Source organism: Tupaia chinensis, unplaced genomic scaffold, assembly GCF_000334495.1.
Source record: "Tupaia chinensis unplaced genomic scaffold, TupChi_1.0 Scaffold000540_1, whole genome shotgun sequence".
In the NCBI taxonomy this organism is placed as follows: domain Eukaryota; kingdom Metazoa; phylum Chordata; class Mammalia; order Scandentia; family Tupaiidae; genus Tupaia; species Tupaia belangeri.
The window spans coordinates 415,283-429,465 of record NW_006160053.1 but is presented as its reverse complement, the minus strand read 5'-3'; the positions used below and the strand labels follow the sequence as shown (position 1 = coordinate 429,465).

The 14,183-nt window shown below is 35.8% G+C and overlaps 1 protein-coding gene across 1 annotated transcript in view; it reads left to right on the top strand.

Moving 5' to 3' along the window:
• The window catches only part of FOXP2 (forkhead box P2), a 328,025-nt gene that overhangs the window by 85,962 nt on the left and 227,880 nt on the right, over positions 1-14,183 (top strand). The window lies entirely within an intron of this gene.

Here is a 14,183-nt window from a genome sequence, read left to right as displayed (position 1 = left end):
TATATATATAATAGAGTCATTTAAGGAGGAATATGACTACTACACATAGGAAGGATACCTTCCCATTCATGTTTTAAAACACCTTTTGGGGCCAGATAGAGGTACTGCAGAAAAACTCACCAGTCTGTGAGGCAGTCACACATGGGAAGACGCCCCTGAGCAGGGTTGGCTGAAGGCTTAGGTTTAATCAAGGCAACTCACTATCCATAGTGCAGCCTCTCACGTTTGCTTGGTTGCACGTGCCCCCTCTCTGTCTCTCACACATGAAAGAAAGAAATATAAATGAACTTAAAAATTTGTACTACGGTATTTGGACAATTTTCAGAAGTAGAAATATGGGGAAAAGAGAGATCTTAAGTTTCCATTGAAAAATCAGATTAGAAATATTCTGTTCTAAAGGAACTTAAAGATTTCTAGTTAAACTCCCTTAATTTTTCAATGAGAAAATTGTGGCATGTAGAATTTTGTGGCTCAAAACCTACCTTCATTTTGGTTAAATGTATGAAAAAATTGTATCACAAAACTTAAGTACTTAGGGGAACTAGCAGTTAGCGTAATGGCTATGTCGCTGGATTCCCACGTAGTGGTCCGCGGTTCGTGTCCCAGACCCGGTGGCTTAGAACTCACACTGGGCGCGTGTGCGTGCGTGCCCAAGATCCTGAGAGGAGAATGGAGGAGAAAGGATTGTGGCGTGACCATCCCCCCTGGAGGTGATTTCTCGCTTTCTGTCTCTCTGTCTCTGTCTGGTGAGCGCACGTGCCCTATAGTGAAAACCTCTCAAAAAAAAAAAAAACTTAACTACTTAGTAATATCTTTAGGTCATAAGTAGATTCATAATAGGATGTGGAGAAAATCTTTTTTTGTTGTTTATTTTTCAATGTGAACCAGAGCATTTTCTAGCATTTATCAGTTTTTATTCTGAATAATAAAGAACTATAGAGGTTTTTTTCCTTAATTTGGTACTCTCAGTACTTCAAGACAAGTTCCTTTTTGAACGTTTGAACTATAATTTATTATAAAATAAGGAGAGATATAGTACTGTAAAGTAATAGTAATAACCTCATAGTAGTTTTCCTAATAATAAAAGCCTTAAGCATACAAAGATAACTCCAGAAAAATATTTGCAAGATAAAAATAATATACTGAAATCAGGCATGGGCATGTGAAAGGGGAAAGGAAAGCTGTTATCTGTTCAACTTAGTTGAAACATAAGATAATAATCTAAAGTGATTTTCTTTTTTAAAAAAAATTTATTTATTTAATTCTATTTGTTATTAATTTTTAATTTGACCAGAGAGAGACAGAGAGAGAGAGAGAGAGGGAGAACAAGCCGCCCAGGTCTGGGATTCGAGCCACAGTTGGCCATGTGGAATCCAGCGCCTTTAATCACCACACCACCTGCTGGCCCCCAGAAGTGATTTTCTTAAAGACCATGCTTGAGTACTTTTATTTAGTAAGGTTTTCCTTTTAGGTATAATTATTTATTTCTGCCACAGACAGAGACAGACACGGAGATAGGTGTACCCAGCAGTATCCTTGTGTATCCTCAGTATCCAGCCTCTGCCTCAACCAGCCTGTGCCTCCCATTGTCCTCAGCAAGGTTGAGGGATGCTAACCTGGGACTTTCACATATGGGTCTAGTCGCATTTCCTCTGTGCCACCATCTAGCCCTGTCTAAAAGTAGTTCAGAAAAAGGCTGGTCCTCATCAAGAAGGTTCTAACGAAAAACAGGTATAGTTCTATAGAGTAACAGGTATTCTGATTTCTAAAACCACAGTGTATTTATAGCTACATACTTATGACATACTGTAGTTGGCAGACCTCAGGGAGAAAACAGAGCCAAGTGTCTTTAAAAATCACAGCATCTAAGGAAAAATAGCTAAAGTCGTTAGGAAGTTGGAGAGACTTTGAACAAGTTTGTGTCAATACAGTTCATTTTAATGAACCATATGGGAATATTGAATGGGAATGTCATCAAACTCCACAACAGGCCTTTGGGGGCCTGTTGGATCTCTTTCGAACCAAAATAAATCAAAATGTTTACTACTCTTTAACAGGTAATACAATTATGAAACTTATACAAGATCATGGTTTAATTTATGAATAGGCTCAAAAGGAATTGAAATATATTTATGAGAGAGGAATGCACAGTTTATGATCATATAAAAGATGTTGACACATGTACTGGCTCATGTCTTTTCACAGATTTTTTTCTAAGAAAATTGAGGCTGGAATTCAGGTCACTGTTTGTTTTTTGTTTTTGTTTTGTTTTGTTTTGAGAGTTTTTTTTGCTAGAGGGTGCGTATGCTCGCCAGAAAGACAGAAAGAGACAGAAAGATAGAAAGCGAGAAATCACCCACCAGGGGAGATGGCCATGCCACAATCCCTTCTCCTCCATTCTCCTCTCAGGACCTTGGGCACGCATGCAAACGCACCCGGTATGAGTTTAAGCTGACGGGTCTGGGACTCAAACCGCAGTTGACTGCATGGGAGTTCAGCAATATAGCCATTACTCTAACTGCTGGTCCCTTCAGGTCATTGTTAGATCAGTAGTTTGTACTACATTTGAGGTTTTAACTTGGCACGACCCTGATTCATATGCTCTGCCCCTTTGGTTCTTTCTGTAGTCACCTCTTGCATTGAGACCTGATTCAGTAGAGATTTCTAATAGGTAGCCAAAGAAGTAAAATGTGAGTAACAGTCAAAACTCTAGATACATCTTGGTAACCCTTTTAAAATGGACCTTCTTAGGGACCAGCAGTTAGCATAATGGCTAAGTTGCTGGACTCCCATGTAGTCGACCGCGATTTGTGTCCCTGACCCAGTGGCTTGAAACTCACGCCAGGCATGTGTGCATGCGTGCCCAAGATCCCGAGAGGAGAATAGAGGAGACGGGATTGCGGCGTGGCCATCCCCCCTGGGGGGTGATTTCTCGCTTTCTGTCTCTCTGTCTCTCTCTGTCTGTCTGGTGAGCGCACGTGCCCTATAGCAAAAAAAATAAAATAAAAAAAATAACCTTCCTATATTTCCTTTTTGTTTCTTCTGTCATGCTATGTTGGTGGCTTGGCTGTTTAGCCTATCCCTCCATTTAGACAATGACATTATATTTCGTCCTAAGTTGTACATTATATAATAAGACAATATATCTGGGTCTTCAAATCAGTATTGAGAAATTAGGTTATAGGGGAATGTTTTTTATTATTAGGAACAAACAGTTTTTCTAAAATCCTCTCTAACCATATTCTGCTGTTTTTTATGCTATGAGAAGTGATTTAAAATGTACAATGAACAATAGGTTTGGGTTTTGTTTGTTTGTTTAGCATGTAAGAGACCCAGAGTGTGGACACCAACTTAAAATTTTCTTTATGAATATAGATTTGTTTCTTTTCTAGTTAACTTTCCAGTAGTTTTTCGTTTTTGTTTTTGTTTGGTTTGTTTTAAATTATGGGCTTTGTGTCTTTAAACATGTAATTGGATTGTAGGTTTCTTGTAAAAATAGATTATTTGCAAAGATCTGTGAGTCCTGGGCATCATTGCAAACAATATTTAGAATGAACCTTGTATACCCTAATCTATGGATATACACTGTTAATTTCAGTGTATACCCACAGAAATCAGCAGTGTATATCTACATATTTCCTCAAAAAAAATCTCACCAAAAAAATGAAAAGATTTCACAACTGGGACCAGCAGTTAGCATAATAGCTATGTCGCTGAACTCCCATGTTGCTGACCACGGTTTGAGTCCCAGAACTGGTGGCTTAAACTCATGCCAGGCGTGTATACGTGTGTGTCCAAGATCCCAAGAGGAGAATGGAGGAGAAGGGATTGCGGTGTGGCCATCCCCCCCTGGGGGGTAATTTCTCACTTTCTATCTCTCTGTCTGTCTCTGTCTTTCTGGCGAGTGCACGCAAAAACCTCTTCAAAAAAAAAAAAGTTTCACAACTGAAAATTATACTTGTTCCCAAAGGAGCTGTCATAGATACTTAACATTTTTGTGCATGGAGGCACAATTTTAGAGATATGGAAAGAGAAACTAAAAGAAAGGTGGAATTCTATCAATATTTTCTGCATACTGAGATATTATTATAACTCATTTAAAAATAGATGAAAGGGAACCAGCAGTAAGTATAATAGTTAAGTTGCTGGACTCTCATGTGGTCAACCGCAATTTCAGTCTCAGACTGGTGGCTTCAAACTCAAGCTGGGCACATGTATGTGGGTGTTCAGGATCCTGAGAGGAGAATGGAGGATAAAAGATTGTGGCATGGACATCTCCTCTGAGGTGACCCTTTGCTTTCTCTCTCTCTCTGTCTCTCTGGCAAGTGCATGTGCCCTATAGAAAAACTCTCTTAAAAAAAAAAATAGGTAGACGGTATCAGGTGAAGGCATAATGGCTACTAGACTCTCACCTAGTTAACTATAGTTCAGGTTTTGGACCCGGCGGCTTAAAAGCCAGACACATATGTGTATGTGCCCAAAATGGAGGAGAAGGGATTGCGGCATGGTCATCCCCTGGAGGGTGATTTCTCGCTTTCTATCTCTCTTATCTCTCTGTCTCTCTGGCAAGCACACACAAAATATAGCAAAAATCTCTCTTAAAAAATAGATGAAAGGTCATCTATTGGGTCATTGGGAAAACCATGATGCATTTTTGCATAGAAAAACTATGTCATGACTTTACTGATGGCCTCATAACTAATGTTTTAAAATGTATGGCTTTGTGATAGTTGCCAGATTAACTTTTTCTTAATAGTGTATATTTGTAATAACTCTTAAATGTTGCATGTGATTTTGCAGTTAGGCACTGTTGAAATTGACACATTAAGATTTTGTGTAACCCTGATTGACTTCATGGTATTTAAAGATGATATCTACATACAATGAATTGTTCTAGGGACATATTATTTAAGTCTCTCTACCTAACTCTACGCTAAGGCCTTTCTTTGTTATTGAAATATGTATATATTTCACACATAAATATATGCTAAGAAGGATCTTCTGTAGAAAATATTATTTTCTACTTAACAAGGCCTCTGTTGCAACCTCACCATTGTAGCTTGAACACTGACATAGACAATATGTAAATGAATGGATATGATTATATTTCAGTGCAACTTTGTAAAAGCAAACAGCTCACTGAACTTGACCCTTGATCCATATTTTTCTGACTCCGATTTTAGACCCCTGCACTGCTTCCAAGAAGAATTAGCCTAATAGTTTCTATCTAAAGCTAGTCTACATAGCAACCTACACTCTTCCTTCCTAGTTTAGAAAATTATGAACTTTTAAAAAATTGCTAATGTAAAAATCATGTTTCTGTTCCTTAGTACCTGCCCTTTTCTCTGTATGGGAAGAAACCCCTTTTATCTTTGAATATTCAAATTCTACATGTTTTTCAAGGCTCAGTTAAAATGCCACTTATTCAAGGAATCTATTCTTAATATTTCCATTTTTCTATTTGGGATTATTTCTTTCTTTCTATATTGTGACAAGAATGCAATGCTTGCAGATAGTTGTTGGTCTATTAATGTTAAACAGGAATTAATATAAAGTATCTAAAACATTATCCAAATATTATATGAATAGAGATTTATTAGAGGTTTGTGGGAAGCTAAATGGTTAAATAAAACCTTATTTCAGCACTATTTTGAAGCTTTATGAATATAGTTAATAACCTACTATAATATTATTTGAGTAATAATAATTATCGATGATAAAGATTTAGATGAGGAATTTATCGTTTATTCTGGTTGTCTATACAAATACATTGAAAAGTTTACCCTGAAGCATAGTAGCTTAAAGCAGTAAGTTATTAATTTTGGATGTAAAATCTACAGTTTGGACAAGATTTAGTTGGGATAGACCTCTGTCCTGTTCTGAGATGATTTCACCATGATTGACAGGCCCACTTTCACACTGACATGACTGGCATATTGGTGCTGAATGTCACTGGATGGTCTTAGTTCATCTTCACGTGATTCTCATCATGGGGCTACATGGATTTCTTGTCAGCATGGTGGCTGGGTTCCAAGAGTAAGATTTAAAAAAGCCAGAACTAGAATCAGATAGTACCTAATGGTCAGGCCCACACACTGGCACAGTATCACTTCTTTCACGGAAATTAGTCAAGCAGTTGCAGAGCGGACACATTTTTTAAGGGAAGAGACAAACCCTATCTCTCAAAACTGTAAGTGTCAAGAATAACTTTAATCTCCCAAACATTTTAAACTCTTGTTTCAAAAATAATGAAAACATCAAAACGAGCCAGTTATACAAATCTGAGGACATATAGGGAAGCTTTAAAAAAAAAAAAAAAAAGAAAAGAAAAATCACCACCATTTTCATAAGGTTTTTGCCACAGGGCATGTGTGCTCAGGAAAGAAGAGAGAGACAGAGAGATAGAGGCAAGCAAGAAATCACTCCCAAGGGAGGATGGCCATGCCACAGTCCCTTCTCTTCCTGGCATGATTTTCAAGCTGCCACAACTTGAATTGCAGTTTGGCATGTGGGAGCCCAACACCTTAACCACCACCATCTGCCACCAACCAAATAACCTTGATTTTACTTTATTCTGTTACAGTCTAAAAATGGATACCTCCTCCTCCTTCATTATCACCATCTCACAATATTAATTGACTTTTTATCTTATTGCAGGCAGTGTTCCATGCATTTTTGTATATTATTTTATTAAATTTCATTAATATTTAGAATAACATTGCAGGTTAAATGTAGGTATAATAAGGCAAAGAGTAGGTATATTAAGGCAAATAGGTTATCTTCTTAAGTGAGTAAATACCAGATTGTAAATGGTAAAGATTCAAACCCAGGCATATTGACGGCAAATCCTGATTTTTTTTTTTTTTTGGTTTATTTATTTTATTTAGTTTTTAAAATTATTTATTTATTTTACTTATTATTATTTTTGAGAGAGATTTTTTGCTATAGGGTGCCCACTTTCAAGTGGCCAAGTCTGGGACTTGAACCATGGTCAACCATGTAGGAGTCCAATGCCTTAACCACTACACCATCTGCTGGTCCCTTCTTATTATTTTTAAAATTTTCTATAGGGTACTTATGCTCACCAGAGAAAGACAGAAGGAGACATGGGGGAAAGTGAGAAAACTAGCCGCCAGGTCCAGGAACAACTGACCTTGTGGGAGTCTAGTGCCTCAACCACCACACTACCTATTGGTCCCTATTTATTTTATTTCTTGACAGAGAGAGAGAGAGAGAGAGAGAGAGAGAGAGAGAGAGAGAGAAAAGCATCCCCAACAGTGTCTCATTATGGTGTGATCACTTCACTTGCATCCCTGCTACCAGCCCTCTAACTAGCAAGGCATGCTGAGGGCAACTGGAATGAAATCTCTGGTCTACCTCATGGCTTCCAACTTTGCAGAGAAGGACTCTACTACTATACATCAGCAAAACCTGCATTTTTAATTACTATGCTCTTTGTCTTCTATGTATTTCCTACATATCTACATACACATATATACATTTATTTTCTAAGGTGACTTTTAGAATAAATAAATACATACATACATACATATATATATACATATTTTCTAAATATATATTATATATTTATTATATATATATAATTTCCACTTGAAAACATATTGATTATGAGGTTCATTCTAATGTTAAGAGTCATAGGCTCACAAAATTGCTCTAAAAAGTGGACAGTGATCATTAAAAAGTGAATGGTAATCATTGTGAATATTTGTTCACCCACAAATAGGTACTAGGATGTGGATGAAACCTTTAACTCTCAACATTCACTAGCTGTGGATAATGAATGTGGTTGAAAATTAATTTAACCCTATCTGATGACAAAAACTAAAATACATTGAAGCATTTCATGTATTGTGGGCTATAGCATGATTAGCCCTGTTATGTGAATTTTCTACTGTCCTGGAGGTGTGATCATGAAAATGTTTCAGACCTGCTGTGAGGAGTATCGCTATGGCTTGGGGTTTGATTTGAACCTAATCACCACTCGTTGTTACATATATGAGCCCTTTCAAAAAGTTCCTAGAGAATATGTATTATGAGGGAGCTATGTGTGGATTTTTACCATTTTTTGGCACTTGTCTTTTAATTAACTTGTACTTTGATTCCATTTTCATCTATCTTGAAGTCCCTGCATATTCCTCCAGTTGGCATGGTCCCAGAACTACATGCAATGCTCTAAAAATTAAATCCTATTAGTACTCAGTAGAACAGGAGGATCAAGAGAGAGGGATTGTCTCGTATTTCCTACTTGTTGTGCTACTATTCATGCATTGCGATATCATGCATGCTTGAACTAGTGATTGAGGAGAAAATAGTTCTAATAGGAGTTGGCAGTTAGCCCAGAAGTCCTACTCCACGCTTTGAACAATGTTAACATGTGGAATCCTCTCCATGTGATGGAGGTTAGTAAAGATCGACATAGGATTTATTTTTCATAATTAAAAGACATATTCTTAGTTTTTTCTTTAAAATTAAAGGTAGTAATTTGCTTAATTGTTATGTCAAATTTGAATTTTCAGTTAAATGTATTTTGAACCTTTTTTACTTATCTATTTGATTCCTTCTAATTAGGCATTAAAACTTAAGGTTATTTTATGTGTTTTGGAAAACAAGAATGAGAAGAAAAGTGCCTGTTGAGCATCAAAGAATGCACCTACAATTCTCTGGCTTTGTCTCTTTCCCCTATGTTTACATCATTGGGAAATTTGGGTGCTTCTGTTTGATTGTTTGTTCTTTATTAAACCTACTTTAACTCTGATTTATGGAATGGCATTATGTGTAAACACAGGACCAAAAGATATGACCCATTTAGAATGTAGTTTTAATCATCAATTTATGAAATGCTTAAGATTAGAAAAGAAGAGGGAAAAGTTAAACAATCAAATTAATTTGACTATTGTATGGATAATCTATATGCAATAACAGCCAAGCGAATAGAGACATAGTTTTAATGCTGCTTTTCACAGTTAATATTTGAATATTTATGAAAATTTCAGACTTAAATAGCTTGATACAAGCTTCCCCCCCCCCCCACTTCATGAGTTTGTGTAATGTGCTTTGTTGTGCTAGATTCAGCTAATAGACTCCTGAGATCACAGAATTCTTCAGGATATGAATCATGTTCTATAGAATAGATGGAAATCTTGTAGATAATGCATTTGCTTTCCCAAATCAGTTTTCATTTTTGCCTTACCCCTCATATTTTTTTTTAGTCCGTTGTGTTTGCATGAAATTTTTCTACAGTTCTCTCTCATTTACCCCTTCTTATAGAATCATTACTGGATAGAATTTTCTATCAGAATATCTACTAGAGCCATCCTTTCTTTTCTACTTCCTCTACTGCTTCCTTCATTCCCTTATATCCGGGTTACAGTACAGCTGGTCTCAAGGTATTCATTTTTTTTTTTTCCTTTTTCTCTCCTATGTGGCATAATCTCTTAGAGTCCTTTAATCTGTTAGCTACATAACTTTAAATATCTTGCTGAAAAATCTCAAAACAATTCTAACAATTCCAAACTTTAAGATAGTGTGCTACTTAGTATTTCCAAAATAAGATTTGCTTCAGCAAATTTGAACATATTAGACCCCAGTACCAAATAATCTTTCTCTTCATTCACATATACATATCCCAACTAACGACTCAGAATTTTTGTGATTCTTGACCCTTTCAGCTGGGTGACATCCTTCCCTTCTCAAGATTCCCATGTATTTGATGTTGCAATAGTTTATCTGGCACTTAATAATATTAACTTTTTTTAAAAAAAACATACTTTTAATAAACCATTCATATCTGTATATCTTGTCTCCTTAACAAAGTATATAAGGTTTTGTTTTGGTTTTGGCTTTTTTGTTTGCATGTTTGTTTTTTTTTCACCTCAGACACCATGTCTACAGAGTGCTTAACATGTGTTGGACACATACTAGTTGTTCAATAAGTATTTTTAAATGAATAGACAAATGTGTAATTAGGATTATAATAGATGGGACATTTTAATGTAATTATATTAGATGTGCATTTCAAAAAAAACAATAAAGCATCCTGGAACATCCTCTTCTTATTATAATTAAAGTTGAATTTACTTAGTCTACTTATTCTAGTACTATATCTAAGATATGAGAGCATTTTAAATTCCTTCTCAATTAAACTTTAAATGTACTTGACAATTTATGGAAATAAATCACAATGGAATAAAATAACTACCCTTAATATTATATGAACTCCATATTCTGGATAATATTTCATAACTCTTGGGTAATGGATTTTTTTTGCAGAAGTAAATGCCTCCAGTTTTGAAACTATCTTTTAATGTAATTCTGACAAAATCAAAAGTATTGATTTGGATTTTTTAAATTGCAGTGACATCTTTTTTTTTTCAATCAAGTTTGTTTATTTCTTTTGTGAGTGAGAGTGGAAGAGAGAGAGAGAGGAGGTAGCACCATCAACAATGTCTTGATGCCACTGTCACTGTCAGCTTCAGCCAACTCTGGATCATGGGCATATGCATGCACACCCTACTCACGGAGGTCTCTGCATCACCATATAGTCCCTACAATGATGTCCTTTAAGATCAGAATTTTCTTCTAATCTCACCGTGTCCTACTGGTATCACCAAGGATTAAGTGAATGTGTATATTTGTATGTGTGTATTCTGACTTTTTGAAATTTTGAATATACTGCCCATACTCAAGTTTCCGCTATAAAATGGAATGCCTAAAGTACATTTCTTTTCACCTTCTAGTGTACTGATAATACTTATATTACTTTGAAGTATAACCCAGTAGTCAAATAACCAGGATATCCTGAATAAAAAGGCTCTTTAAGATTTGTCCAGAAGAAATCAAAATCTTCCTGATACCTGTAAACTTTGATGTAGTAACAACAATTGAAAGATAAAGCACTTTTCTAAAGTTTTATTTTTCTGGGGGTATATGCACTTACCAGAGAGAGACTAAGAGACAGAGAGACACAGAGAGAGAATAGAACAAGGAAAAAGGACTCTCCAGTGAATCATGGTATGTCACAATACCATCTCCTCTATTTCTCCATCCTGTTGGTATTTTGGGCACACACATATACATGTGTTACATGTTTTTCAAGCCACCAGGACCAAGATTCGAACCACTTGTCAGCCATGTGGGATTTAGGATTTAGATTTCTTAGCTACTAGGCTATGGGACTTGGCCCTAAAGCAGCATTTCTTTTGGGATAATAATAATAGTTACATTGATTAATCACATTTATTTTTATTTTAAAATAAATTGGTAAGTTAATGTAAAATGAAATGTAATATCATCTTTCATTGTTAATTTTTACTTAAGAAATTACGTCCCAAAGTATCTCTGACTGACTTTTAGTACTATTGGTTAATAACATCACAGATAATATTTTGTGTTCTCAGAAATTATCTTTCAAGTATCACAAGTTGTATTAACAGAGAAACATAATAAAAATCAATATATAATTGATATGAAAAGCAAGTTAGCTATAAAGAATGTATTTTTTAGTTTAGTTTAATTGTACATTAATTTCAATTTTTAATTTTTCTAATTTATAATTTTATTGACATAATTATATTTATTTATGGGTTACAGTGTGATATTTTGATATATGAATACAGTGCGTAATGATCAAATCAGGGTAATTGGCATATTTATCATCTCAACCACATATTATTTCTTTGTGTTGGGAGCATTCAAAATACCCTCTTCTACATATTTTTAAATATATTGAAATCCTGCAGGTGGTTTATTGGTTAAGATGCTGGACTTCCACATAGCCAACCTCAGTTTGAGTCCCAGACCCAGTGACTTGCGCGCTCTCTCTCTCTGTCTTTCTCTGGCAGCACATATGTCCTATAGCAAATGAAAAAGTAATAATTGTAATGATCAATGAAATTAAGTAAATAATTCTTTAAAAATAAATAAAATAGGGACCAGCAATTGGCATAACGGCTATGTCGCTGGACTCCCACGTAGTCAACCGCAGTTCGAGTCCCAGACCCAGTAGCTTAAACTCAACGCTGGGCACGTGTATGTGCGTGCCCAGGATTCGTAGAAGAGAGTGATGGAGAAGGGATTGCGGCATGGCCATCCTCCCTGGGGGGTGATTTCTCACTTTCTGTCTCTCTGTCTCCCTCTGTCTTTCTGGCAAGTGCACACGCCTTATAAGGAAAAAAAAATTCTCCAAAATAAATAAATAAAGTAAAATATACAACCAGTTATTGTTAATTATTGTTAAACTACTGTGTTTTATAATGAATGTTGGTTGGCACATTACAAAAGTAATGAACTGTACTCGTTGGATTTAAATATTAACTTAGTTTTTATAAAGAGGAATCGGGAATTTTTACTTGAAAACATTTTAATTAACAAAATAGGAATTTATCCCATAGTTGAGACTGATGGGGCTGGTTCTGCTGTCTAGAGGCTGAGGGACCCAGATCCCACATAATTGACTGTGTGGTTCAAGTCTCAAGTCCTAAGGCTTGAAAACACTCTAAGTGCATGGTGTACCTGCCCCGTATCTCAGCAGGGTGGAGAAATGGAAGAGAAGGGATTGCAGCATAATCATGCCCCACTGGTGAGTGCTTTCTCCCTCTCCCTGTACTTCTGTCACTCTTAGGCAAGCACATGCACTCTCTGGCAATGAAAAAGAGAGAGAGAGTAGCAACTAGTTTTAAAATGTTTATTTGAGGGAAGCATATATAATTCTGAATTTTAAAACAAGTATGTTATCTGAATACTTAGGTACCTACGGGTAAATGTTTAAGTCTGTGCACTTTAGTATCCCTGAGAATTAAGTTTAAATACTGGACAGGGCCAACCAGGGTTCATAGTGGGCAAGGTGGCTGGATCCCATGTGGCCAGATGTGCAGTTTGAGTCCTGGACCAGCAGCTTGAAAAACACACTGGGCAAGTTTGTGAGCATGCTCAAAACCCCAAAAAAGAGAATGGAGAAGAGGGATGGATTGTCATGTGGGGTGAATCACCCCATAGGGGATGATTTTTTACTTTCTCTCTCTCTCTCACTTCCTCTCTGTCTCTCTCCAGTGAGTGCATGCACCCTTAAGCAATTTTAAAAAGTATTGGACAGTATTATAATGAATATAATAATTATGTTAATAAGAAGAAGGAGGGAGAGGAGGAAGAGTACATGTAATACATATTGACCCCTTTGTATATTACTGGAACTTTTCTAAGCACTTTATTGCCTTGTGTAATCATTGCAATATCTCTTGATGGGAATACTGTTCATTTACACAATTTAGAGTAATATATGTAATTATATCTAGAGGTTTAAATATGTAATGATGTGTAAAATGGATAAATAAATTACTCAAGGTCGCATGGCCTATACATAGTAGAGCTGTAGTACAAACCCAGATGGTGTAACTTCCTAATCTTGTTTATTTCATTGAAGGCCCCAAAACTTAATTTCCTCCTCTACAAAATGGGGTCAATACTACAACAATAACTTCTGCTGCCACTGCTGCCCCTACTACTCATGAGATTTCAATGCAGAGTCAATAATGCAAACATATTTTGAACCATGTAACTGTAAGCAGACTTTATAGAACATGTCAGTTGAGGGAGATAGCACTTATCAAAGCAGACTACTTATGCGTTCAGTTGGTCTACTATAACCAGAGAAAAGATAATACTTAGAATGGCTCCCCATGCATACAAATTTACCTTTTCAAAACACTGGTTATATACATATATATATATATATATAGTGATTCATATAATGAAAGAATGAGCTTCTTTAGGTGCAGAAAAACTGATATCCATGCATATTTTTCATAATATGCATTTTCTTTGAGCTTTTTAAACACTTATTGTACATCTCATACAGGTTTTAACTTTCAACTTTACTCACAGCACTGACCTTTAGGGTAAGTTTTGCTGTTATGACAACCCCTATTGGTCAGTTAAAAAAAAAAAAAAAGGTCATGGTTATTATAAAAGTTAAAACCAAATAAGAAACCTTCACCCCAATTTATTGATTTAATGATAGATAACATTTGGAGTCTGGGGTGTAAACTCTACGTAGTCTATTAATGAAATGTAAGAGATGCATTTTAAAACCCAAGGATTCCTTAAATTACCTAGCATTTGTAACCTATGTGTTCATGAACCTCTTTAACAACCACTTATAACTTCTG